Here is a 24249-nt window from a genome sequence, read left to right as displayed (position 1 = left end):
CTGACTCTGGGCAGGACCCACAAGGCTGTGTTCCATCTCTAGGACACCGTGCTCCGTTCCTCCCTTCTCCATCCTGTTTAAACTTTCATCACCCAATCAGCTTCTGCAACAGAGCAAACATCGTCTGGTAATTAATCTGCACAGATGGGCTTTGTTTGAGCAAGCTGGTGTGCACCGGCCACAGAGGAGGCTGCAGCAGGGGGCTGGGGTGGGGGCACCTCGCCACACCCTGCTCCAGGCTTTTCCTGTGTACAGGAGATTCCTGGGATCACCAGATTTTTAGACCAGTGCTTGGAGCTGCAGGTGGTCCAGGACATTTGGTTCTGTCGAGAGAAAGATGTGAGAAGATAGGTTTTGTGGTTGTGAAACCCTGATGGAGCTGGGGAAGGAGGGAGGGAGGAGGCTCCCACTCCTCTCTTGGGTGCTTCTTGCCTCCTCTTGAGCTGCCTCGTGCCCTGTGATCAGAGCAGCCGGGTTTGAACATGGAAAATGTTAAAACACTGCCAAAGATCTCATCCAGAAAACCTTAAAGTAAATGGGAATCTGCATCTCCCAAGAAACTGGAAGCCCTCAAGTGCTTCAACACCCTTGAATTATTTTTGCTCCCCTGGTAATTATTTCCTCAGTTTGTGCTGAATTGGCAAAGTGCTCCTGTTGCCCCAGAACCTCATTTTTCAGGTGAATCACTGTTAGCTGATGTTTTTTGCTGCAGTGGTGGCCACAGGGGCTCACGGCACCTTGGCCACAGCTGAGGGAAGAGGAGGCAACTTCCCAACCCCATTAGCACCGGCTCTGATTCATTGAGAGCTCAAGGCCCTGTGCATTTTTGGCAACAGGCTGGAAACACGGATCTGTGTCCTGAGCCCTTTTGTGACCGAGCCCACACAGCCATTAGGGAGGGAGATGTCTCCCCTACCTACATCTGCTGGCTGCAGGTGACAGATACCACAGAGCTGGGCAGCTCCATTTATTTATAAACCCCAGCAGAGTGGAGCAGCATTTCCCAGCCTCAGAGACTTCCACCTACCTGGCAGCCAGATCCCAACACGAGCTGCCCTCCTCCCTGGCCTCGATTCTGTTTTGCTGCCGGCAGCTGGGGCTGCTCTTGTTTTTAATAGAGCATTTCTAGATTACAGCAAGTGACAGGAGAGTGATTTGTGATGGGTCAGGTTTCCTGCCCTTTCTCCTATAGCCTTGGCTTATAAAAATATGCTCCCGCTGGGATTGCTTCGGGTCCATCTTTTTGGCCGGTTCAAATCCCTCTTTATTATTTGTGTTAGGAGGGCTTGGGAAAGCTTGCTGCCTCCTGGTACTAGTGCCCAGCAAAGCCCAGTCCTTGCCATGGCTCCAGGATGGGGAAGGCTGATTTCCATCTCTGTGGAGGTGAAGGGAGGTGGCCCGGGCAGAGAAGGATTCACCTCAACATCACTGGAAGTGAGGCCTCGGCCATCACAGAGTCCAGTTTCACAAAGGCTCATCTCATGTGCCTTGTGTGTGTTTTGCCTTTATTTAGAGGTCCTGATCTCACTTCCTTTATAAAAATCCCTGGTTCAACAGGGAATCTGTTGGCTTTGGTGTGTGGCATGGGGCTGGTTTTGGTGGGGATTGATGTCTCAGTGGGCTGGGAGCCTCATGTTCTGGTGGCCATGGGGCTGGGGGAGCCAGGATCTCCTGCAGATCCCAGAGACATCAAATGAGCAATTAACTGAGGCTGATGAAAGGATCTGAGGGAAGAGTTTGATGCAGGAAGCAGCACAGATCACATCCATCCTTCCCCACCACCCTGGCATACTGTGCTCTGCTTCGCTATGGCTTCTCCCTGCTTTGGGAGATCTCAAAGGGCCTCACAACCACCACTAAATGGAGATTTTACTGGGGAATCAAGACTATCCCTGCTTCCCAGACAGGGAAACAGGATGGGATGAGATGAAGCTGTTCACCCAAGCTTGTGCAAAACCTCAGCAGGAGATCCAAGTCCCAGCCTCCAGCATGGCTGCAAATCCTCCTGCTAATCTCTGCTCTGCTGAAGAGCACCAGGAGATTTGTAGCGCTCCTGTTGAGATTACTGTCATTTTTCTGTCCTTAGTTCCTCTCCACCTTGGCAGAATTGATTTCCTTTATTTGCTTTAGGCTTTCACTGTGGTGACAAGCTATGAGAAGATCCCTTTCTTCTCCATGACTCCTCTTAAAAATCCTAGGAAGAATCCTTCGCAGGTAGGAATGGATGCAACTCTGTTTCCCAGTGCTAAAGGTATCAGTTCTTCCCTTTGAGAGCACTTCAAGCACTTCCACTCCAGCTGGTGAGAGGTACAGCATGGATCTCACCTGGAGCAGAACATTTCTAGGACCTTCAGGAAGACAGAAGCATGGCAGGACAGGCAGAGGAGGCCCCCTGGGACATGCAAGGGAAGAAGGCACCTTGCAGGATGAGGGAGCTGGGCTGAGCCAGTGCTGCATCCATCCCAAGCAGGTTGAATGTGCTGGTTGCTGGCTCCATCCCTGGGCTGGGCTGGGGCTGGGCTGCCGAGCTGGAAGGAGCCCAGGGAGAGAAAATTGGCTGGCAGGGGATCCGGCAAGCAGCAAAGAGCTTGTTGCTCAGGAAGGAAATTGCTGTGTCCCAGAGCTCCGGCCTCTGCTGAGGGACCCCCTCATCCAGAGATGGTGTGGGCAGAGCTGTGGTACCCAGCCCCACAGGACCTGCAGAACCACAGCTCAAAACCAACTGGGAATCATGGAAATGCAAGTCCTGGCTGTTGTCACCTGCAAGGGACCTGTACTGCAGTGTCCCAGCACGGCACAGCCCTGAGCTCTGCTCCTGGTGCCTCTGCCCGGGCTGCCAGGGCAGGGAATCATCCTCTCTTGCCAGTGGCAGCACTTTGGGTGGCTGAGACACTTCTGCAACGGCAGGACCTGGCTTTGAGTCTGATTCTGACCTGGCAAAGCCCTACTAATGCAGCTCCTGGATCAGAGCCAGCAAAGCTGGGGTGGAATTTCACCTTTCTCCACAGAGAGAGGTGCTCAGACTTGGACAGGGAACATCTCTCTCCTGCTCAGACATCGCTCCCATTCCTCAAGCCAAGTGGTGATGGGAGCTGCTCTCCCTGCAGGAGCTGTGGGGTGGGATTGGCTTGTGGCACAACCATGGGCTCAGACTCCCAAATCACTCAGGAGTGCAAATCTTTGCATGCTGCAGGCATGACAGGGATGAATATGATGGGTTGTTTGTTGGGATGGAGGAAACGCATATCTAAGCTGTGGCAGGGTGGCCAGGCAGAGGAAAATGTTCAGGGTCTTGTTTGAGACCTGGAGCTGCGAGCAGCCTCCTCTCTCCCTTTGAGCTGTTCCCAGCCCCGTGAGCATCTGCTTGCAAAGACAGGTAAGGAAAAACCTCCACCACCTTTAGAGGATTCTACAGAGAAACAGGGAAACAGAGACAGGGAGATGTGCTGAAACTCGTGCCAGGAATAATCTGAAGTGGCTGGGCTCCCTTGGCTTACATGTCCCTCTGTCTTGTTCCTCTGGACTAGGGGCGTCAGGGACAAGGTACAGTCCCATCTTCATGAGGAAAACATAGCCTGGATATGCAGCAAAAGCATTTGCAAGATGGAAAAGGTCTGGAGAGGCTGGTTTCCAGGAGAGGCTCTTGGATTCTGAAAGACCCAGAAATGCCAAAAAATCCAATGGCTGTAGGAAATCTAGAGATCCAGCAGGTTTGAAGATGCAGAAGTGGATGCTTTTCAAAAGGGAGGGAAGGGGATTTGGGGGGTGGGAAATCTCCCTGACAGTTATGCCATCCCTCTAGGAAACAGGGTGCCAGTCTGAAGGAAACAGCCCCAAACTAACTTCCACCCCCCCGATTAAGCAGGAGGAGACAATAATAAAAGCACAGTGTCCCGACAAATGTAATTAACAGGAAAAAAGAGGAGAGATTTTTCAAAGTTTGGGTCCTCAGCAGCGATGTTTTATTCATGGCCCGGCAGGGAAGTGCTGGCGGTGCCATTAATTATGGGAGCTGCCGGGTGCTGCGCCTGCTCCGGCGAGCTGGGCTCGGCTTTATCATCCTGACACCTGGAGCGGGGAACTGGGGCAGCCTGGGGAGCCTGTGGGGCCACCATGCTCAGGGACACGAGCCTTGCTTCTCCTCCCTGCAACCATCCTTGCTGCTGGATGTCCTCAGCCGTCCTGAGGGTCCTGCCACCCCACACCATGCTGGGGGGATGAGCACCACATTCCCAAAAGAGTAAAGGTGGATGGAGGGTGGACAAGCAGCCCCAGGGATCACCAGCATCCCTATGGCTGAGAAAATCTTGGTGGTGGCACTGAAGCAGCACAAGTCATGGCTTGGTCAAAGGCCCAAATCAAAAGGGATGATGATATAAAAAAGCACATTCAAAGCACACAAAGAGCTGGTTGGAACCATCCCCAGGCTTGGTGCACCCCCAGGAGCAGCTCACAGCTCTGATTATTTCCTATTCTGGGAAATCTCCCCAGTAACTTTCCAGAGAGGTAATAAATAAAATATTTAGTGTTCAGCAAACTGAAGCAGGTGCAAGAACAACACAAGCAGGAGAAGGGACCTGGGAAGGGTCCCTGGGGGAGTCGGCTGCAGCTTCCAGAGATGTGAAGGAGAGGGACCAGCACAAATGGGGCCAGTCTGGGAGAAAGGTGACCTTGCATCAGGATATCCCTGTGCATCACATTTATACCCCTGGAATTGTTCAAGGCCAGGTTGGATGGGGCTTGGAGCAACCTGGTCTGATGGAAGGTGTCCCTGCTCATGGCAGGGGTTGGAACGAGACGAGTTTTAAGGTCCCTTCAACACAAACCATTCTGGGACTCTATGACAATATTGCCATGAAAGAAACTTCTCCAAAAATCTCTTTGAAATACAAAAGTGGTGAAACAAGGCTGGAAACTGTGACAATGACCTGAGGGTAGAAGAAGAGGAGTGACCTGTGGCATCATTAGATCCACTCCAGGGCTGTACCCAGGGATGCTGGTGGACCTGGTTGGTGGCATCGCACAAAGAACCGGGTCTTTTTTTTGTCTGCAGTGCCTGAAAAGGCAGGTGACAAAGCAGGAGAGGCTTTGAAAGGGCAGGAGCATCCTCAGAGGAGCAGATGCTGGATTAATGAGTGAAACAACCTCTGGCTGCCTGGCAAGGCGGGACGATCCCTGGGAGTGTCAGGCGGTGAGTGGCTGAGGACCCACCCGGCTCCTGCTGTCACCTGTGGTTTGGGGAGCTGATGACGGGGGACAGTCCTGCCTGGCTCTCGCGGGAGGCTGCTGGGACCAAGCGCTGCATTCACCCATCTCTTTTAATCAAGGTAATGCTCAGTTGTGCCCGAGCCCGGGCAGTGTCACGGGAGGATTGATGACCTGGCACACCCAACCCCGGCTCCGGCGGCAGCCTGGGCTCAGATGGCCCCGCTCATCCGCGCTCCCGAATGCAAACTGCATTTAATTTCTGGAGGAGATGCAGTAAGGGAAGGGGCTGTCTGAGCAGTCCTGCCTGCATTCTCAGCCCCAAATCTCTCCTGGCCCTGCTACCCCATGGGCAGGGCTCCACCAACCCCAAATCTCTTCTGCTCCATGGAGGGATGAGCTCTGTTCCTGATCTTCTGGGTTGTGATCAGATTCAGTGATTTTTTAGGAGCAAATAATGTGTCTGAAGAGTTTTGTCTGGGGGATTCCATCCTACACTCAAGGGGCTCATATCCCCCAAAGCACAGAGGGACCCAGAACCCCTGGGCTGTGTGATCAGGGAACCAGCACCAGCTACTCAGGGGGATGCAATTAGCTTAATTGGTGTGAGTATTAGAGGGAAGATGGTGTACTCTTGCCCAGCTGAACCTAATGAGAGGAGAGGCATCCTCCTCCCCAGCCTGCTGGTTGTATATGGGAGGAAACGAGCGGGGTGGGTTGGATGCTGGATGATCCCTGGCGTGGGATCTGGTGGTGGTGGGATGAGTTGTGCTTGTGCTCAGTCCCTCGGTGCCTCCCCCAATTCCCGCAAGGGGGTCTTAGTGCAGCAGCTTCGGGGGAGGTGGCGTGGGACAGTCTGTCACCGCAGCAGGGCTGGGCTGGCTCCCAGGCATGGCAGCTCCATCTGCTCCTGCAGAAAGCCCTCCTGTTCCGCCTCCGCAGCCAGCCAAAGGTACCTCGTAACCCTTGCTCGGAGCTGGCTCCACGGAAAGCCGTGTGCTCTATAAAAAGCCACACTCCCTGGGAAGAACCCCCCTCTATTAGGATTTTTTTAGAGACACCTGATGATGAGCAAAGCTCCCCTGCAGCCTGGAGTGGATGCTCTTGGAAAGCAGATCTGGGAAGAAAGGATTTGTGAGGAGAAAAGGACTTGTCCGTGGGGGCAGAGGGGCAGGGACCTGCTCCTCATGGACTGAGCTGTTCAGGGTTAATCATCGGCAGCATTTGCCTTATCCCTGAGCCCTTGGTCTTGCTCTGAACGTGTCAGTCCCTGAAACTTTAATGCCTTTACACTGATGCTTTAATTATTAAGTGTGGAGGTAATGGAGAAGCCAAGCTGGAAGAGGTGGCTGCTGTGCAGGGGTGCAATCCTGCATCCCAGGCATGCAGGAGGCCGCAGTGTGGATCTGAGCATGCCACGGCTGCTGTGCTGAGCAACACAGATCAGACACTGCTCTGGCTTCATTCTTAGTGCTTTTTGGAGTTTCCCACGTTATAGTCCTACTCTGCAGGGACCACGGAGGGTCTCGGTATCTCTTGCTCTCTGCCCACGGTGTGTTTGTCTGGTTAAGTTTGCCGGAGGGGATGGATGTTCTCGAGGGACTGATAGAGGAGATGTTTGTGATCCCTCTGAATGAATGTCTGTACCTTGGTTGTCTGTAATTCGGGTGAGAGCTGTGAGCTGTGTGGCTGATTCCAAGGTCCTTTCCCAAAGGGAGCTGTCAGATTGAGGTGGAGGGGAATGAGCTCGTCTGCAGCCACGATGGGAGCCTGATGGTGCTGGGGAAGAGCCTCCCTCTAGCTACAAAACTGCACCGTGCTTGCCAAAAAATGTAAAGCTCTTGTGCTAACAGGGTAATTAATTAATTACAGCTCATTAGAAGAATTACAATCCCATTAGTTCCTTTGGATCGTGATGGGGGGAGCTGATCCTCAGAGGATGAGTGAGGGCACTCCAGGCTGCTGAGAGCTGCTCTTTGCACTGGGGAAACTGGGGATGCTCTAAGGCTGACTTGTGGGGATGGGGTCCTGCTCAGACAGCCCCTCTTGGCAACCCCCAAATGATGGCCCCCTGCTTCCAGGGAAGCATACATTGAAATCTCCCTGTCTTCCCAAAACAGAAATGCCAGTGCTGCTGTGTCCCAGTCTGCTCCCAGGCGCTTGTGCTGGGTGTCAAACTCTGCTCCATCCTGCTGTGCTCTGCCTACATCCCCATTTAGAGATGCCTCATGACACTCTGCCTGAGGGGGGGAAGGATCAGGATAAGTGTCTGATCCCATGTGGGACAGGTCATGGGGTCCTGGCACGGCAGCTCTCTGCTCTCTCTGGGAGCAAATCCTCCCTCCTGCCCTCCTTCTCCCCTTGAAATCCCATTAACGCTTCCTTTATTCTTTGCTTTATGTTGCTGTCACTCGCCGGTCGCTCAGTTCTTTGATCCCTTTAATTTATTATTTTTATTTCACAGAATCTTTTATTATAATTTTTTTTTAATAAGAAAAAGGCTCTATCATCGAGGCTGAGTGAGCGGGGACTTCTCTGATTAAATATAGCAATGAGACGTGCTGCTCACCGCGTGCCAGCCCTGGGGTGTAGTGCTTGTCCTCCCAGAACTTGAGCTGTTTCCCTCCTCCTCCCTGCTGGGACATGGAGGAGTTCTAGGGCCTGCCACGAGTCCAGATAAATTGCTCCAGACCTTAAGCCCTGACTGGAACAAACACCAAGTTTCCTCAATTTCCGTTCCCTGAGCCTGATGCTCAGAATCTGGGCGTTTCTGTAATGCAGAATGTAACACACCTCATGAATAAAGATTAAGTTGATTAAAAAGGAAAACCCAGAGCAAGGCTGAGTAAAAGTGATTTGCAGAGATTAGATGCTCTGGCACATCAGGAGTTCCCTAAAGGGCTGAGCTAACATGTTCAAACATAAGAGCTTTAAGCCCTCTTCCCCGTTTTGTAACTAATGGCTTTGGGTTGGGAAGACTGACTCTCCCACTTGATAATTGTCCCTGTGGGACACACTGAAGTTTCATGCACTGCTCCAGAGGCCAGCATCCCCTGTTCCCTGCTCTCCATGGGATGTGCTTTGGGCAGTAGTTGCACAAACAACTCCCTTCCCAGTGGCTAGATGTGGGGGGAGCAAAGAAGGGGGATGAGCCTTGTACCCTAGCCTCCACAGCTTCTTCCATGCTCCTGAATCCTGAAACTGGGGATAACTCTCCTGTGTGACTTAGTTGAAGGAGGAAAAATACTGAAAATCAAAGTCTTCTTCTTATTTGTGAAAGCAAGACTGAATATGAGGTGTGCCCATGTGATGCCCCAGCAGACAGTGTTGTGTCCCAAGTATCTGGAGTAGCCAAGGAAAAATACCCAACTCCTTTTGCTGTGCATCAAATCCAGTGGGCTGCTGGCATCACAACCTGAGGTTTCCCTCTGCCCTATCAAAACAAAGGTACACCCTCCCTGAAAATTGGGAGAAATGGGGGGAAAAAAGGCCCACAGTCTTTTCTTTCTCCAGGAAATCTCCTTCCCTGGGTAGCCCTGGGCCCCAAAGCTTTGGACCTGCCTCTTGCATGCCTGAAGTGATGCTCTGGTGTATGCAGGGAAAGGGGCACTGTGTGTTCTTTAATGGGACAGCAGGGAAAGGAATGTGCATACGTAATCTGGAAAATCTTTTGTCCGGGATTTGCAGGGTAGATATAAGGGCAGAATCCAACTCGCTCCATTTTAATGATGCAGCCTCTGTCTTCATCAGAATTTCCCATTTGTGCTCAGGGCTGTAGCAATGTCGCTGTTCTGGGCCAGGGCCATGTCTTGCTAAGCCCTGTTTGAATGAGTGAGACCATTCCTGTACCTGAGAGATTATAAAGTAATTGGCCTTTTAATTCTGACCTGAAAATGTGAGGTTTTCCACACCATATATCCCACTCCCCCTTCCCCATTTCCTTTCCTCTCTGGAGATGCTGTCACTGAGCTAATGCTGGTTGTGCCTAACTGGGAAACCAGCCCCAAGGTGGGGCTGTGCGTGTCGCAACACATGGGGAAGCCAACCCTGAGGTGGGCACCCCTGGAATGGAGCATCCTCAGGAGGCAACTCCAGAGCAGGATGCCAGCAGCAGCGAGGGGTAGAAAATGGAGCTAATTTAAAGATTTCCATGATAGATTCCTGAACTGGATCATGCAGCGTGGTAGCTGGTGATGGCAGGGACTGAACTTGGCAATTCAGGGTCCTCTTCCTTGTCCCTGCGTGACCCAGGAGCTGTGATTCCTGCTGTAGTATTTTTTTTTGTGTGAGTCAAATTCCATCATGGGTAATTACACTCCGTCTCTTCAAATTCCTTGGGGAGCTCCGAGGCAATTGCTGGTCCTGTGCCTGCCGGAGGAGTCTCAGGTGTCAGCGAGCTGCAGCCTGGAGGTGGCTGCATTGCAGGCGCTGAGATGCTCGCAGGCGCTCGCGCCGCCGGGGCTGCTTCATTCTCTGATTTCTTATCAAAATAAAATGCCTGTCTTGCTCCGAGTTTCCGAACAGCAATGGGAGGGGGGAGGTTTGAAGGGTGTAGTCATGTGCTGCCTGTACATTTGGGACAGTTGTGCTCTGATACTGAAGGATGCTGTCTTGGGAAGGTGGGAAGAGCTTTGAATCCAGCTAGAAATGCAGCTGGTGGAGCAGCAACTCCCCCCTGCTCCTCTCCCTTCTCCCTGCAGTCACAGCCATTCATCCCAAGGAGTTGTATCCAGTGCTGTGTTTCAGCAGGAATTGCTTCCCCATCAATCCAGCTGCTATTTCTTTCCCCCTGAGGCTTCCAAAGGCAGCAAGTCCACAGCAATGTGCAAATATTGGAGTGCTGTGTGGGGGGGATTAGTGACTTGGCAATTAAAATATTTGACCTACATCTTGTTGAGTACCAGCAAGGTCAGATGGAGCCGTGCTTCTTCCCAAAACTTCTTCCCCAAGGAATTTTATTGTTGCGATTACTTCAGTTGGAACAGGCTGCCACTGAATATAAAAGGGAAAGGCTCAGGGTCTGGATCAGTGGGGCTGTGCGAGGGCTGGACCTCTCAGCGGGGATTTTGGGGGTGCTGGGAGTTTCTGGGGATGGGTTGGGGATCATCTCTGCAGAGCAAACACCCCTGAATATTTACAGGACTCTTCCCACAAACACAGCGGAGAACAAGCATCTCCTTTTGTTCCCGAGATTGTACGTGCCGAGAATCCTCGTCCAAACAAATGAGCGGGTTTTTCTTCCAGCAAACATCACAGATCTCTCCTTTTTTTTTTCCCCCTCTTCTCCTTTTCACATGTTGTTCGCTCTGTTCTGCAAACAATGTTCTTTTTAAGCTAGGGCAGAAAACTCTGTGTGTGTCCAGAGCACGATGTGACGGCAGAAGCCGGCGATGTCCGCTTGGCAGGGAGATTAAGCGGAAGCCTTTTATAAAGCTCCTCTCATCCCAGAGCAAGGGGAGGGGGAATAAAAACAAAGCCCCCCCAGTACTGCTGGATTTGGATGGTTTGCTCACAGCTGGGGCTACAGGGACAGTAGTCAGAGGGTTCCTGAACACCCCCAGCCTGAGGTGTGGCACAACCCCCCCTTGGATTTGGATGGCAATGGGTGGCTGTAACAGGGCTGGAGGAGCACTGTGAGTTTGCTCCTTTGGACTGTAGGCTGTTGACTGTTTCTCCAAAATCTACTTGTACAGCTGGCGTCCTCCAATAACCTGGGGAAGATGTTTTGGGCTGTAGTTTGAGCTATAACAGGGATCCCTTGTTGTGACTGGGTCCAGCAGCTCTGCCTGTTACTCCTACCCTTGGAAAAGTGTCTGCTCTGAGCCTACCTGCTCCAGGGCTGCTAGGACACCAACTTGCTGCCAGTCTAAGGGAGTTTGGAGTTCCTGTGTCCTGGAGCTGAGCAGAGAAGGCTGTTGGCATATGCTAAATAAGCATGGAGGTGATGGCAGCCCCTTGGTTGTGATCACAGGGAAGGGCTGTGCAAAATCCATGTGGCTGGTCTGGGAGTTGCTGCTGGCTCCAACACTGTGAAATCCCAGTGCTCCTTCCCCTACCTGCTAAGCAGGTGATCCAGGATGCTGTCTCAGAGCAGGAGAAGCCCAGGTCATTGTTGGTCCCAACCAATTCTCAAACCAGAGCCCAAGAACCGAGTGGATCCTCACCTCCCGATGGAACCCTGACCCTGAGATTTTACCTGGCAGACCCAAGAGCGTGAACTTTTACCAAGAGACTCAAGTAACATGTTTTTCTAACAGGAACAATGTCAGATTTTGGCAGAAGAACAGTTAGAAAATGGAAACCAACAGGTTTGCAGGAACCCCCATGGTCTGTCATCCTGTATGGAAGTCACTCACCCATCTTTTCCATGCTGAGGGGTTCCACATCATTTCTTCTGTTTTCAATGGGGTGATGCTCCTCAAAAGGTGTGGGGTTGGGGTGAGAAATTCCCTCTTGCTGCTGGGGACTCACCTTAGTGAAGTTCATTGATGCTGTTTGCAGTTACGCTGCCTGCCCTGGTGCTGCCTGGCTTCCCTTGCCTCCCCAGGATCCCTCCAGGTGGGATTTGATAGCTTGTCTTTATTGAGTCGTGCTGCCCTTGGAGTCTGATGGCAAGAATTTCTTGCAGAGCCATAAATGTCTTCAGGCCTACCAGTCTGTGAGCCAGCAGGGAGCGGGAAATTGCTGAGTTTGGGTAAACTTGTCATTAGAGAGAAAATAGTTCTTCAGGTTCCTCCCTGAGCAAGGCAGGATTTAAAATAAACCCTCAAAGCAACAACAACAACAACAAAACGAAAAAAAAAAAAGGAGAAGAAACCAACTTCTTCACCAACATACACCTCAGCATGGCTCAAAAGAAAAAGAACATCTTTTTTCATTCAACAAATTTTCCTGCAACCTCTCCCTGATTTTCTTTGGGAAATGAACTTCTGGCTAAACCTATTCAATCTCACAAAGCATTTCAATTTTGACAAGAGTGCATATTTGGGAGGAACGTGGTTTCATCAGAGTTTCTCCAGCCAACTGTAATCCCAAATGCCTCGCTGTGACTAAACCTCATTTCTATGTTAAGTACTTGAGCTTGCCTGTAAGGACCAGGTAAAAACTCAATCAGTCGAGTAGCCTCCCTGCAGCTGCCTTGTTAAACAGAGGGCTTTTAAAACTTTTCTCTTTTTTTATCTTAATGGAGAAGAAGTGGAATATCCCCTGGGGAGAGGCACAGTTTGATCCCTGATAAACCAACCCAAAAATTTACTCTGGAAGCTTGCTGACATCCAGGGAGATGCGGGGGCTTGGGAGTCCTGGTCCCTTGGGACTTGGCTCTGGGAAGATTTTTGCTGCTTTGTCTTTTATCATCCAGCATCCAGAATGGAGGGGAAGAGAGGAAAAAAAGAAAGGAATTCTTAAGAAGCATCTCTGGGAAGCACAAGATGCTGGCATGGTGGGCCGTGCCCTCCTGCTGGGTGCAGTCCTTAGGGAAGGACATAGAAAACTTCTGCCCTGCCATGGGCATTTACAGCTGGTGACAGCCAAATTGCCATCTCAGTGGTGCTGGATTTGAGGCATGGGCTGCTCTAGCAGCAGGAGGAGCTTCCTGTCCTCCCAGAGACTTGGATCACACCTTCCCGAGGAATTCCACCTCACCTATGCAAAACTCCTTGCTTTGGCATCCCCATGCAAGGTGCATGTGCACCCTCTGCATGGCAGAGCAGTGAGGTCCCTTCTGAAAAGGAGGGGTTTAGGAAGTTCCACAGCAGCTCCATGTGGGAATCACCCTTCCTGGTCTCTGTAAGCTGCTGCATTGGAGCATCCTGGAGCAGCAGGTATCACCTGATGGGATCTATTGTGCCACCCCTGCGCCCCAAATGGAATTCCCTGGCTCACCCCACAGGGATAAGCACCCCAGAAAAAGCACAAGTGCATTTCCTCACCCCTTTAGGAGCTCCCTGCCCTCGGCTTTGCTGGGTGCTGTGTCCCTACGGCCGAGCTGGGGCTCTGATCCGGAGCGTGCCAGCAGCTGCGTGTGCTCGGCACTGGCACTGCAGAGCCTGGCACCCATCCCAAACTCATGCAGAGCTCGGGAATTACATGTGATTGCACAAAATGGGGGAGAGAAACAACTGGGAAGATCACGGTGTTTTACCTTGGCTTTTGGAAATGTGAAGTTTTCAGGAAGAGTCAGAACGCTCTGTTTGGAGATTTTTTGGTTTTTTTTTTTTTTCAATGAGGCTTTGCCTTCTCTGCTTTGGAAAATGTCTTTTAAATGATCTAGAGGAGAACTGTAATTTACAAATGAGTGCAACAACCTGGTGGGGAGTTGGTTCCTTTTGGATTAACAAACTGCTTTGAGCCTTATGGAAAAACACCTTTATAATTTTGTCTTTCACTTAGAAGTAATTTGTTTCCATATGAATGTGCAGTTTTATTTTGCTCCACAACCTAAAGAACGGCTCAGCCTTTCATCTACCTGGCCCTGGCCACTACTGAACCTCTGTTTTCCAAGACCCCACCCTCCAAAAACCCATCATAGGCAGGTGATCCCAAAATGCAGCTCTAGTTCAGACTGGACTCTTGGCTTCCCTGGCACGGTCCTGGTGTCTAGTGCAGGTCTTGCCCATGGCTTTGAGCAGAGGGTGAAAACTGGGGCGTTTTGTGCCAGTTTTGACTGTTTCTTCACTCTATAAATTTCAAGCACTTGCCTCTGGCGCCTGCAGCTGCCCAGTGTCACCTAGTGCTGCGTCCTTGGGGACATGACTTGAGCAATCCTTAAGGTTTTACCTTTATTGCCATACCCAGGTCCGAGGGCTGCCACAGACAGCTGCTGGTCGGACCCATTTGCCCTTTCCCAAACCCTGAGAGCTGCCAGCAATGGGCAAAGAGGCCTTGCCAAGAACAGGAGAGCACAAATATTTGTGCGTATGTTCCCCTCTGCCAGCTGCAGCAACAGAGACCCAAATTCTCTGTCTGCCTTTATTTTCCTCTCCAGCCCGGGGCCGGTGGTGGCATGGCCAGTTCAGCCTGGAGCTCCAGTGCTGATGGAGAAGCTGCTGGTGCTGATTCTGCAGGGATGAATTTAACCTTGCTCCGTGCCCAGGACTGCCCCAGGTGGTGCAGTAACGCTGGGGCTGCTTCATTTAGCAGCAAGGGCGGGCGTGAAATGCCTCTTGTGAAAGACGGGGAGGGTTTTTGGTGGCTGCAGTGTTTAAGTGACCTGTCAAAGAGGAGCAGGAGGCTGGGGCAGGTCATGTCCTGTCTGCTCCCTTGGCCTCCTGCTGTCTGTGCCTCTGAGCATCCTCCAGCTGATGTCTGAACCCACCCAACTCACATGTGGCCTGGTTTGGTACAGAAGGGGATGTCCCACGGATGGGCAAGTCCCCCAAGGCTGGTGTTGACAGGTGAAGGACATAGTGAGGCTCGAGGCCACTTGTTTGGGATTTTCTTGGGCCAAAACCACTGTGGGTAAATCCTTTGAAGATGCGAGCCCAGAGAAAGGGAGGAAAGAGTATCTGCCAGCACAGCCCTCACCATAGTTTTCCCCTCACTGAGCGGCCTGGAGTGACTGAAGATGCTTCAGTGCTGAAGATGCTCACTGGTTACCCATCCTCTGCATCCTGCTAATGCCCCAGCTGGTTTTATCCCCAGCTCTGTCCATCCATGGGCACTCTCCAGCCTCCCAACTCCAGTGGTCTCCAGGAGGCTGCTCAGGACAAAGAGGAATCTCTCTCTCATGTCTCTGGCAGTGCTGAGATATTTGGGGGGCTCTCCTGCCACAGGGGAGACTGGGATGAGAAATCTCCCACCTGGTGGGAGCTGAGTGCTGGCAGAGTCTCCTGGCTTGGTGTGATGTTTCCATCATTGAAGGGACTTATGGTCCAGCCAGCTGTGGCTGGGCTGGAGGCACTGGCCTTGTAGGGAGGGCTGTTGGGCTCTTACCACCTCTCTACTCAGCTACCAAGTCCTGGAGGACAAATAGTTTGGGGGCAGAAGTGACTTGTCATTTTGAGCCCTTCTTCTGTCTTTTTTGCCACTGGGGATGGGCAATTCTTCTCCATCCACCAGGGTTTTTCCTGGAGCCTCCTCTGGCAAAGCTGTGAGATGAGTCACCAAGGGGGTCTGACAGGTCCATGCTGGGGAAAGCCCCTTCAGGCCCCTCAGGCTGCGTCTTGTGCCTCTGTCCAGGAGGGAATCGCTGTGTGACATGGCTGAACTGGACCCGGCCTCAGGCCAGAGGTGCTTACATAAGATATTTACTGTGTGCCCCAAGACTGCCTTGGGAAGAAGCCAACGTGCTGATTAGGTGACGTCTGCCCAGGACTGGGTGGATTTGGCCTCGGAGCATCTGCTGCCTGCGCTGGTGGTCTCAAAGGCGCTGCCCTCAGGTCATTTATGTAAGAAGCCAGTTGGGCTCTTTGGCTGCAGCCAAACCTCTGGGTCATGTGAGGTGCCTGTCTGACCCCCGGGATGTCCAGCCTGCCTGGGCTCTGCTGCGAGCAGCCATCCGTCAGCTCATCACTGCTGCTTTTTCCTCCTCCCTTCCTAAAATAATCCACCCTTTGGATGAGGGAAAAGGGAGCTGAGCATTGGCCGTGGAGTGAGGAGAGCTGAAAGGGCTCCATGGTTTCTCCTGGGTGCTGTGAGCCCCCATGGGAGCTGCCCTTTGCTGCTCCTTTTGGAGCATCCCATGGTAAAAAGCCAAGCTATGCTCATCCCAACTGGCCCGGGTCATGGAGCTGGCACTGGGCTGTGCACAAAGTCTAGGAATTCCCATCTGCTGCCCCAAATCCTCCCCCCAAACACTGCAGGCCATGACAGCAGCAGATAAGCTGCTTTCCTCCTGCTTTATCATGTTTTTTCCAGTGAGGATCCCAGAGTGACGGAGCTCTGGCCTGGTCTTGGAGTGGTGGCATGCTGAGGGTGCACAGTTTTCCCAAACTGGCTCTTTTTTTGTTCTTCAGCTGGGGATAAGGAGCAGGCTCCCATCTCTGGCCATGATGAAATGCACTGGCCAAGATCTCCTCAAGTGTTTGTCTGTGGGCTGGACCTCTCTGTGTGCAGCAGGGCAGGGTCAGCACCTTTCAACTCCTAAGAAGTGCATCATGACCAGGTGGGAAATCCTCTGGGATTGTGTAGGGGCATGTTTTATGGTTGTTTGGACCAGCACTGCTCATGGTGGAGCAAGGCTGAGCCATCCTGAGGTGAGCTGTGTGCACATGAAGGAGGAGAGAAGCAGAGGAAGAGTCAGAGGAGGATGCTGGGGAGAGACATTCCCTCGGGACCCCGCTGAAACAAGCTCTAATGGGTGAAATTAGGCTGCATAGAATGGGAAAATTTCCTAAGATATGTTAGAGCCTCCCAAGGGACACAGTGCTATCCCAGCAGCACGGTCCCCAGGGCAAACACAGGGAAGCAAAGGGTGGGAGCAAACCTGGCAATGGGATCTGTGTCCCTGCCGTGGGGCAGTGCTTGGGTTTGCAGTGAGCTCGAGCCCGTGGTGTGGCACCAGTGCTGGGATGCGACGGGGGATGCTGCCAGTGTCCGTGTTGTGGCTGGGGCTGGAATCCAGCTGGAAGCTGAATGGAGCAATCCTTTATTTGCAAAATCTGCAGAGTTTCACTGGCTACAAGTGGCATTTCATTTTGTCAACTGGCAGAAATACAAACGTCTTTTTTTTCCCCTATGCTAGCCATTCTGGGGAGAAATGGCTCACCTGCTCCAGGGCTTTTCATGGAACAGGTTATTGCTCCTGGCTGATGGTTCCTCAGACCCAATCCTGCCTTTACTTTTCTTTCCTGGGTGAGTGGATACAAAGGTGCTGACCTGAGAGAGCGAGAACTGCTGGGCATGGTGCAACCAACCTATAGAGAGCCCTTCCGCATCCCTGCATGGCAGTAGTCAATTCTTGTCCCCATCAGCAGTTTCTGGTCCCCAGGACCTTGCTCGTGGTGCCGTAAAAACACCACAATCACTGACCTCAGCTGCTGTGCTCCTCCTGCCGGCAGTCAGGCTCCTTCCCTGCTATGCCTCCCTCCCTCCTGGTCTTGCTGAAACACAGCCAGAAACCGGAGGTGCATAGGGATGTGCATTCCTCTCTTTCCAGATAAATCCATGGCAGTGCCACAGTTCACTGCTCCTCATGCCCTGGGGTCAGCCTCCCTGAGCTATTTTGGTTGTACTCCCTCTGTGCTGACACAGCCCTTGAGATGCTCTGGACATGGAGGGTAGGTCTGAGCATCCCTCTCTCCATCATCCAACTGCTCCTGGATGTCCTCAACTCCTCTCCCAGGCTGAGATGCCCTGGTAACCCCCCATCCCCATCACACAAATATCTTTTCTTCTGCACTGGGCTATCACCCCTGCTGTCTCCCTTGTCAAGCAACCACACAACCTCCGTGAGCACTCCAGGGGCAAGAGCGCTGCCCACAAACCCATGCCATCCTGCCATCCCTCTGCCGCATCCCCTGGCCCGTTGTCTTCCCAAATCCCACCAGGACTTGGCCCTCTGCATCCCTTTGCCGGCCAACAGTGCGGCCTGGCAGAGCCGGCATCCCGCGCTGACGGCGCTGCCAGCGGCCGGAGCAGATGGCGGCAGCCCACCGGACCCTTCCCTGCGGCCGGTTTTCGGCCATGAGCTCGGTGGGCTGGGTGGGCAGGCGAGGTGGGAGCCAGCTCGGCCAGAGCGCCAGGGTGAGGCGTGTCCGTGGCAAAGCTCACGGCTATTTTTAACCTGGAGGGATGAGAGCTTATTTCCTGAGCTGGCTTGTGCGGCGCGGCGGCACGTGTGGCTCCCACTGCCTGTGCTCAGTGGATGGGGGAACATGGCTTGGGTCATCAGATGGCAACTCTGAGCCTATAAATGGCCTTTTATAGGAGCAGAAGTGGGAAGAGAGTGGTGTGCCGGGAGAAAGGAGCTGGTATTCCATGGGGATGTCCTGCAGTGGTGTCATGGTGTGGTGTGGCTTGAGTTTTGGGTGTCTGGGGTGGGTGCGGCATCCATCAGCCTTGGGGCTTTCTCAGCTTGTATTTCCGAGTCCCAGTTATCACACTGGGACCTATGATGGGGCTCCAAGCCTATTTCCCCCAGCACCCCCCCTTCCTCCTGCTGCAAAACCCACTGGAGCAAATGGGCAAGGTTCCCATGGGAGCAACCCCCTGCCCTGCGGAGTTTGTGAACAACCCTGCACCTTTTGGAGTCCAGCAAACCCAGTTTGCTTGAAATCCCACCCTCTCCAGCTGCTAGGCTTTTGGAAGGGCTGGAGGATGGTGGGCTGTGTCCCCATGGTGCACAGGATGGGGTGGTGGCCCCCGATCCAAGCGGCCCTGTGCCATCGGGAGGACGGGTGACTTAGCACGTTTCCCCATCCCGGCTCCCCCGCGCCTCCCCCTCAGCCTCTTCCTCTGGGAGCCCTGACACTAATGCAGCGGGAGTGGGGGATTTATGGACAGCAGCCCTCCAATCGGGCCATCCATCTTGATTGAATTAGCCCTAATGGCTCAGTGCTGACTTGCTCGTGGCCCTGCGCAGCCGTGCTGTGAGCGCTTGGAAGGGGCTCGACCCTGCTGGGTGCACCCCTTTTTTCACCCCCTCATCCTCCTTCCTTCACTTGGACAATTCCTAAAAGATCCTCCTTCCCTCACTTGGACAATTCCACACATGGCCAGGGGCAGGCAGAGATTGGATCTTGGTTGGAGCTGTTCCCTGGCTGGGAACCCACAGGACATGGGGGTCCCCAGGGCTGCGGTCCTGCACCGACAGAAGGGGATAACGAGCTTCTCCATGCTTCTCCCCAGTCCTGATGGGAAAACACGGGGAACTTCTCCCCAAAAGCAGAGGGAATCTGGGGCTTACCAGGATGGAAGTCCCAGGCTATTCATGTGCATTTCCTGTAGCAAACTGGGGAGAGAGGGGTAAGCCACCAGCATGGCCAGGTGATGGGAACACCAACCTCGCCAGTTGTGGCTGCCCAGCTCCACCCAACCCTCTCAGCCAGCCCCAGTCTTGGACTGGGGACCCTGAAGCTGCTCCCCTCACCCCAGGGGTGCCCCTGACCCGTGGCCAGTCTCCCACCCCAGCTTTGCAGCCAAATCTTCGGGTGCATTAATTGCGTCTATTTTTGAAGGGAGTATAAAGAACTTTGGTCTGGCACCTCTGGCTGGGGATCGGGGCAGGGAGGGATTTGGGAAGCTTTCCATGAGCATGGTGGGGTAAAGGAGAGGAGGCATCAGGGAGGAGCAAACTGGGGTGTGTGGGGCTGCCTGACAGAAAGGAGCAGTGTTTTGTGGTCAGGTTGGCCCTGGGTGGTCTTGCACGAGACCACCAGGCCCAGTGTGTGAGCTGGTGTCCCCTCTGATCTGCAAACCTCAAATCCCTGCTGTTAAGTGAGTATCTATCAGGGCTGGGGCAAGGCCCTGTAGTGCTTTTCATCCAGGGATTTCAGTGTTTCTGAGGTTTGTGGAATGAGGCGAGAGAGGACAAGCCAATGTGGAGAGGGGAGTGGAGGCAGAACTGGGAGCATTGCCCTGAGGTGCTCTGGAGTTTGGGGTGTTTGGGAACAGTGAGGGAACAATGCTCCATCTCTGTGTCAGGAGAGGATGGGAGCTGGGCACCAGGAGAGTCGCTGCTCCCGGATGCTGTTGAAGGGGAGAGGGAGGAATTGATTATCCCAAACTTGTGGTGGGAGACAAGAAAGAGTGAGGAAGAGGCTGCCAAAGGGCAGGTGGGGAGGCAGCCTCTTCATGTGCTGTGTTCTGGGGGGCTTTATGGTTTCTCTGTGACCCGCCAGCTCGTGACAGCCATGCTGAGCAGTGCTGAGCATCGCTGGCAAGGCTGGAGGTCTCCTGGCTGTGATTTTTTTTTTTTTAACAAAGCCTGTGAATCCCCAAAAAAGGAGCAGGCAGCAGCCCTGGGATCTCGCGAGTGACCGAGTGTGGAGGAAGTGTAGCAAAAATTACAGACGGTGGCTGGTTTGCATCTCCCTCTGGCTGGGAGCCAGCCAAGGTTGTGAGCCCACTGCAGCATCCCTGTGCCTCCCGCTCCCCTCCGCAGGGGAAAGAGGCTGCCGGGGCAAGGTTTCACTTTGACCCTCTCCAAAAAGGCCTCGCTAATATAAGGACAGGGTGACCTGGAGACACCCAAAGCCTCCCAAATGGCTTTAAATAATGCTCACTACCAAAGAAACAAACTTGGATTCCAGTCAACCTTTAAAAAAAAATAAAAATAATCCCCGCCTGCAATAAAAAGAAGTGGCTCCAATTCTCAGCCCTCCCTCTGCCCCTGGCTCCTCTCCACACACGCAGCCCCCTGCTCCTTAAACCAGCCCAAAGTGAAGCCTTCAGGGACGCTGTCCCCACCATTGATTTTTCATGGAAGGTGCCCAGGAAGGACGGTGATGGACTGCGGGGCCACTACCCCCCGACCGCAGCCGCCGGCGCGGGGGAGCTGAGATGGATCCATCGGGAAAGGGTTGTTGCTTCCCTGTGGCTGTGGTTGTCGGAGCCGGGGCCGGGCTAGAAAAAGCAAGCGGAAGCCATCAAGGTAGAGGAGAGGAAGCGAGGAAGAAGAAGAAGAAGAAGAAGAAGAAGGGCCGAAGGGCTGGGGCGAAGCAGCCATTAGGAAAGTGCTGATGCAGAGGTTCCCTCGTGTCTACGGGCAGAGTTGGAGGAGTTGCTGTTCGCGGACAAAGGCAGCAGGAGGGAGTGGAGCTTTGTAGAAGCCGGAGCCTGTCTCACTGGGTGTCTGTGTTTCATTCCCTGTCAAAAGCCTGGGAGCTGGGGGGAAAAAAGCAGGGAAGCGGCGAGCTGCAGCGCTCGCTCAGGATCAGATAGCAAGAAAACCAATAGCGGCGAGAAAAAAAAAAAAAAAAAAAAAAAGAAAACCAACCCACATCAACCAACCAACCCACCCACCCTCCACGCTGAGGCTGGAACAGGCAGGTCCCTGCCAACTCCACAGCACGCAGCAAGCAGGGAAGAAGGGAAGAAGTCCACCCTCCCCGGGCAGGAGCGGAGTTGAGCCCGAAGGATATTTGATGACACTTTGGCAACGATGGGTCCCCCAGCATCTTCCAGAGCCCATTTGAGGGTGAAGGCTCTGAAAGCGCAGAGGGAGTTTGAAGCTAAATTCACCTGAGTCTGGATCTCTTGGTCGCTGGGATTTATCTATTTTTCTTTTTTTTTCTCCACGGGGAAAGCAAACCAAGAAAAAAGTGTGGTTTTATTTGTTTGGTTTTTTTTTTTTTTTTTTAATCTCCCTCTTTTTTTTTTTTTTAAATTTTTTTTTTCTTTTGGAAGAAGATATATTTTTTTTCCCTGTGGTTGGAATGGAGGGGTTGGGTCTGTGCCTAAGAAGCAGCAGCCGAACGTCGGTCCTGGGAGAAACCCGAGTGGATGTGGGGTCCCCTGCCAGCTAACTCTCCAGGAGCTGCAGCCCCACGGCCGGAGGGGCTGGATGCAGTGAGAGGTAAGTGCCGGCTCCGGTGCCTGCTGACAACGGCTCCTCCGCTCCTCCAGCTCCGTCTTAATCCCAAGTCAGAGGCAAAAACAGCAGTCTCATAGTGAGTCAATCACTTCCACCTATTGCAGCCCTAATGGAGAAATAAGAAGGGGAAGTTTCGCAGCGGCAGCTCCACGGGGGAAGTTCCCCCTCACCCCTGTGCCCCAGATGCCAGGTTGGGGGGGATGTTTTGCCAAGCGGCATCACCGTGCCAGTGCCATGGGCCCCCTCCCTGCCCAGCCAACACTGAGGGTTTGCTGCTGCCTTTTGGGATCCTCTCCATGCTCCTGCTCCCCTCCGCTCGCTTCCCCTGGCCAGCTCGCTTCCTCACCCAAAACTTTTGCACACCGGTTGTTTTGGGCAATGCCCATGCGGGGTTATGCCCCTCCATGCCCACACATGGATATTCACATGTTGGTGTAACACACACCCGCCTGACCCTCTTATCCCCAGCTCCCTGGGCCCTGCCGGCGGGGACACGCTTGGGGTGAGCCCGGGAGCTGCGGGGCTGGGGGGGCTTTGAAGGCAAACTGCAAAGCGCAGGGAGAAAGCCGAGCGAGCCGACCACGGCAGCAGCAGCAGCAGCAGCAGCAGCAGCAGCATAATTGCATCACTGTAATAGTATCGGCGCTGAGCACGAGCCAGGCAAGTAAAATTGTCCAGAAAATGAGCTGTACTAAAGTGCCTCCAGTTAGCAGCACCTGCACGCCTTCACTGGGTGCTCGAGGCCGTTTGTATTTTTAGAAGTCTCTCTTAATTATAGAGCAAAGAGTGTGAGAAGGGAAAATGGTGTGTATTTAGCAGCATTCCCGGACAGTTTTGCAATGAATATGAGCACAAAATCACCAAATAGGGTTTTTTCTCCCCCCCCTTGCACTTGTGATTTTGAACCACCTGTTTTGCTGTGGTGTCAGCAAACGAGGGCTGGATTTTTTTTCTTTCCTGTTCTTAGAAAGCGTGGCATGACTTTGCTTGTGAAAAAGATGGGGAGCAGTCCCACTGCCTTCCTTCTGCACCCCAAATCAACCTCAGTTTCTGAGGTCTTCCCACCGCCATCCCAGGGGTGACACTGGTGGGGACAGGAGACTGGCATGTTGGTGCCAGGTCTTCTGCAAGCAGCAAAGAGCTGGGGGTGTTTTACAGGTCACTGTGAAAAAAAATCCACAACAAACCCTGCAACAACTCGTTTTGCTTCCATAAACCTTCTTCCCCTCATCCCCTTCTCCGCAAAACTTTCCAGGGCCTTTTCTTTGTAACAGCAGGTGAAATTCCCTTTCTGTGAGCACAAAGCAGTGAAGCCACCAGAAAATAATGAAAACAAGACTAAAAAAAAAAAAAATCCTTGCCTGCTCTTTTCAGGCCTGGAATAACAGCGAGCATTCCCATCCATGCCAGATAAGCTTAATAAAGCTCCAGCTTTGCTGGGGAAGGCACCGTAAAGGCCACTTTATTTCTTGCCTCTGATACAAAGCACACTTTGAAATCCTGTGTTGCCTCTGCTGTTCTTTAGCCAAAAGAGTTAATTTACCTGTGAAGTCAAAGTAGTTTTATCCTTAGCCCTGGAATGACCCAGGGGTTTATGACAAGTCCCTCGGGACCAGCTGGGGTGGGATTTTGGTGGCCTTGTCTGTGGTGCTGTGGTGCTCTGTGGTTTTCCGTGGTGCTCCCAGTGGGGTTTTCCCCTCTCCCCACTTGCTGGGGCGGCTTCACCGGCAGCGCCGTAGAAACCGTTCCTGCTGCGGATAAACTTCGGAGGAGCTGTTGGGGGAATTGCACCGCGAGCTGAAACCCAGCATTTACGCCCAATTCCTGTCAGCTTTTAGGGGCTTTTAGGGTGTGAATGTGCTTGAGAGACACGGGAGCCTCACGCACCCTCTGTGCAGGGGGAAGGAGGCCGGGTTGGCAGTTTTGGGGGTGCTGTCTCCAAAAAGAGTGGGAGCGCTGTCCCTGTGAGGGGTTGCTGGAGGGATGGATCTGTCCTGCTCTCCTGTCACCGCTCCGGTGTGTGCACTCGGACACACCTTAAGGGACACCTTATGTAAGCAGTGATGGCAGCGCCGTGCCCCGGCCGTGCCACCCTGCTCTGCCGCTGCCAGGCCTTGCGTGGCCTTGGCCACCTCACTTAGCCCCCGTTCTGAGGGTCCCCTCTGGGTGCAGGTGCTGTTGTGTCACTGTGGGAAGGAGCATAATCCCCCCTGTCTGGGCAAACAGCTCCAAGCCCAGGGGTTTGCCTGTGGTTTTTGCAGAGTTCATGGTTGCACCCTTCCCGGCTCTGGCTCTGGGGTTCCCAGCCCTGGGGAGGTGGCACCGGGCTCAAGCTGCTTCCTAGGCTGTTTTACACCTCTTGGCTAAAGTGCAGCCCCGTTTGGGTTTGGCAGAGCAGGGCAAGGGCTGGCTCACGTGGATGAGGAGGGAGAAATTGTCCTCTGAGTGTGGGGACACTGGTTGGCAAAGGACCTGTGTCCCTGTCCCAGATCATGAGCCTGTCCCTCCATCCCCCTGCGGGCCCCTGAGTACCCCAGTACACACCCGACCACCTGCCCTGAACTCAGTGT

At 53.2% G+C, this 24249-nt stretch overlaps 1 protein-coding gene across 2 annotated transcripts in view; it reads left to right on the top strand.

Moving 5' to 3' along the window:
• The window catches only part of LOC121668946 (ATP-sensitive inward rectifier potassium channel 12), a 54208-nt gene that overhangs the window by 870 nt on the left and 29089 nt on the right, over positions 1 to 24249 (top strand). Inside the window, exon 1 of one of the 2 annotated variants that reach the window (XM_042037314.1) lies at positions 21440 to 21661. The exons of the other annotated variant lie outside the window; for it this stretch is intronic. The gene's annotated coding sequence lies outside the window, so the exon portion shown is untranslated. Of the gene's footprint in view, positions 1 to 21439; positions 21662 to 24249 lie in introns of those variants that run through there. 2 annotated transcript variants of the gene reach the window in all.

Source organism: Corvus kubaryi, unplaced genomic scaffold, assembly GCF_017639235.1.
Source record: "Corvus kubaryi isolate FWS band 111438036 unplaced genomic scaffold, C.kubaryi_AGA036_p1.0 37387, whole genome shotgun sequence".
Lineage (NCBI taxonomy): Eukaryota > Metazoa > Chordata > Aves > Passeriformes > Corvidae > Corvus > Corvus kubaryi.
Note: the sequence above shows the minus strand (reverse complement) of the source record. Positions and strands in the feature narration are given on the sequence as shown.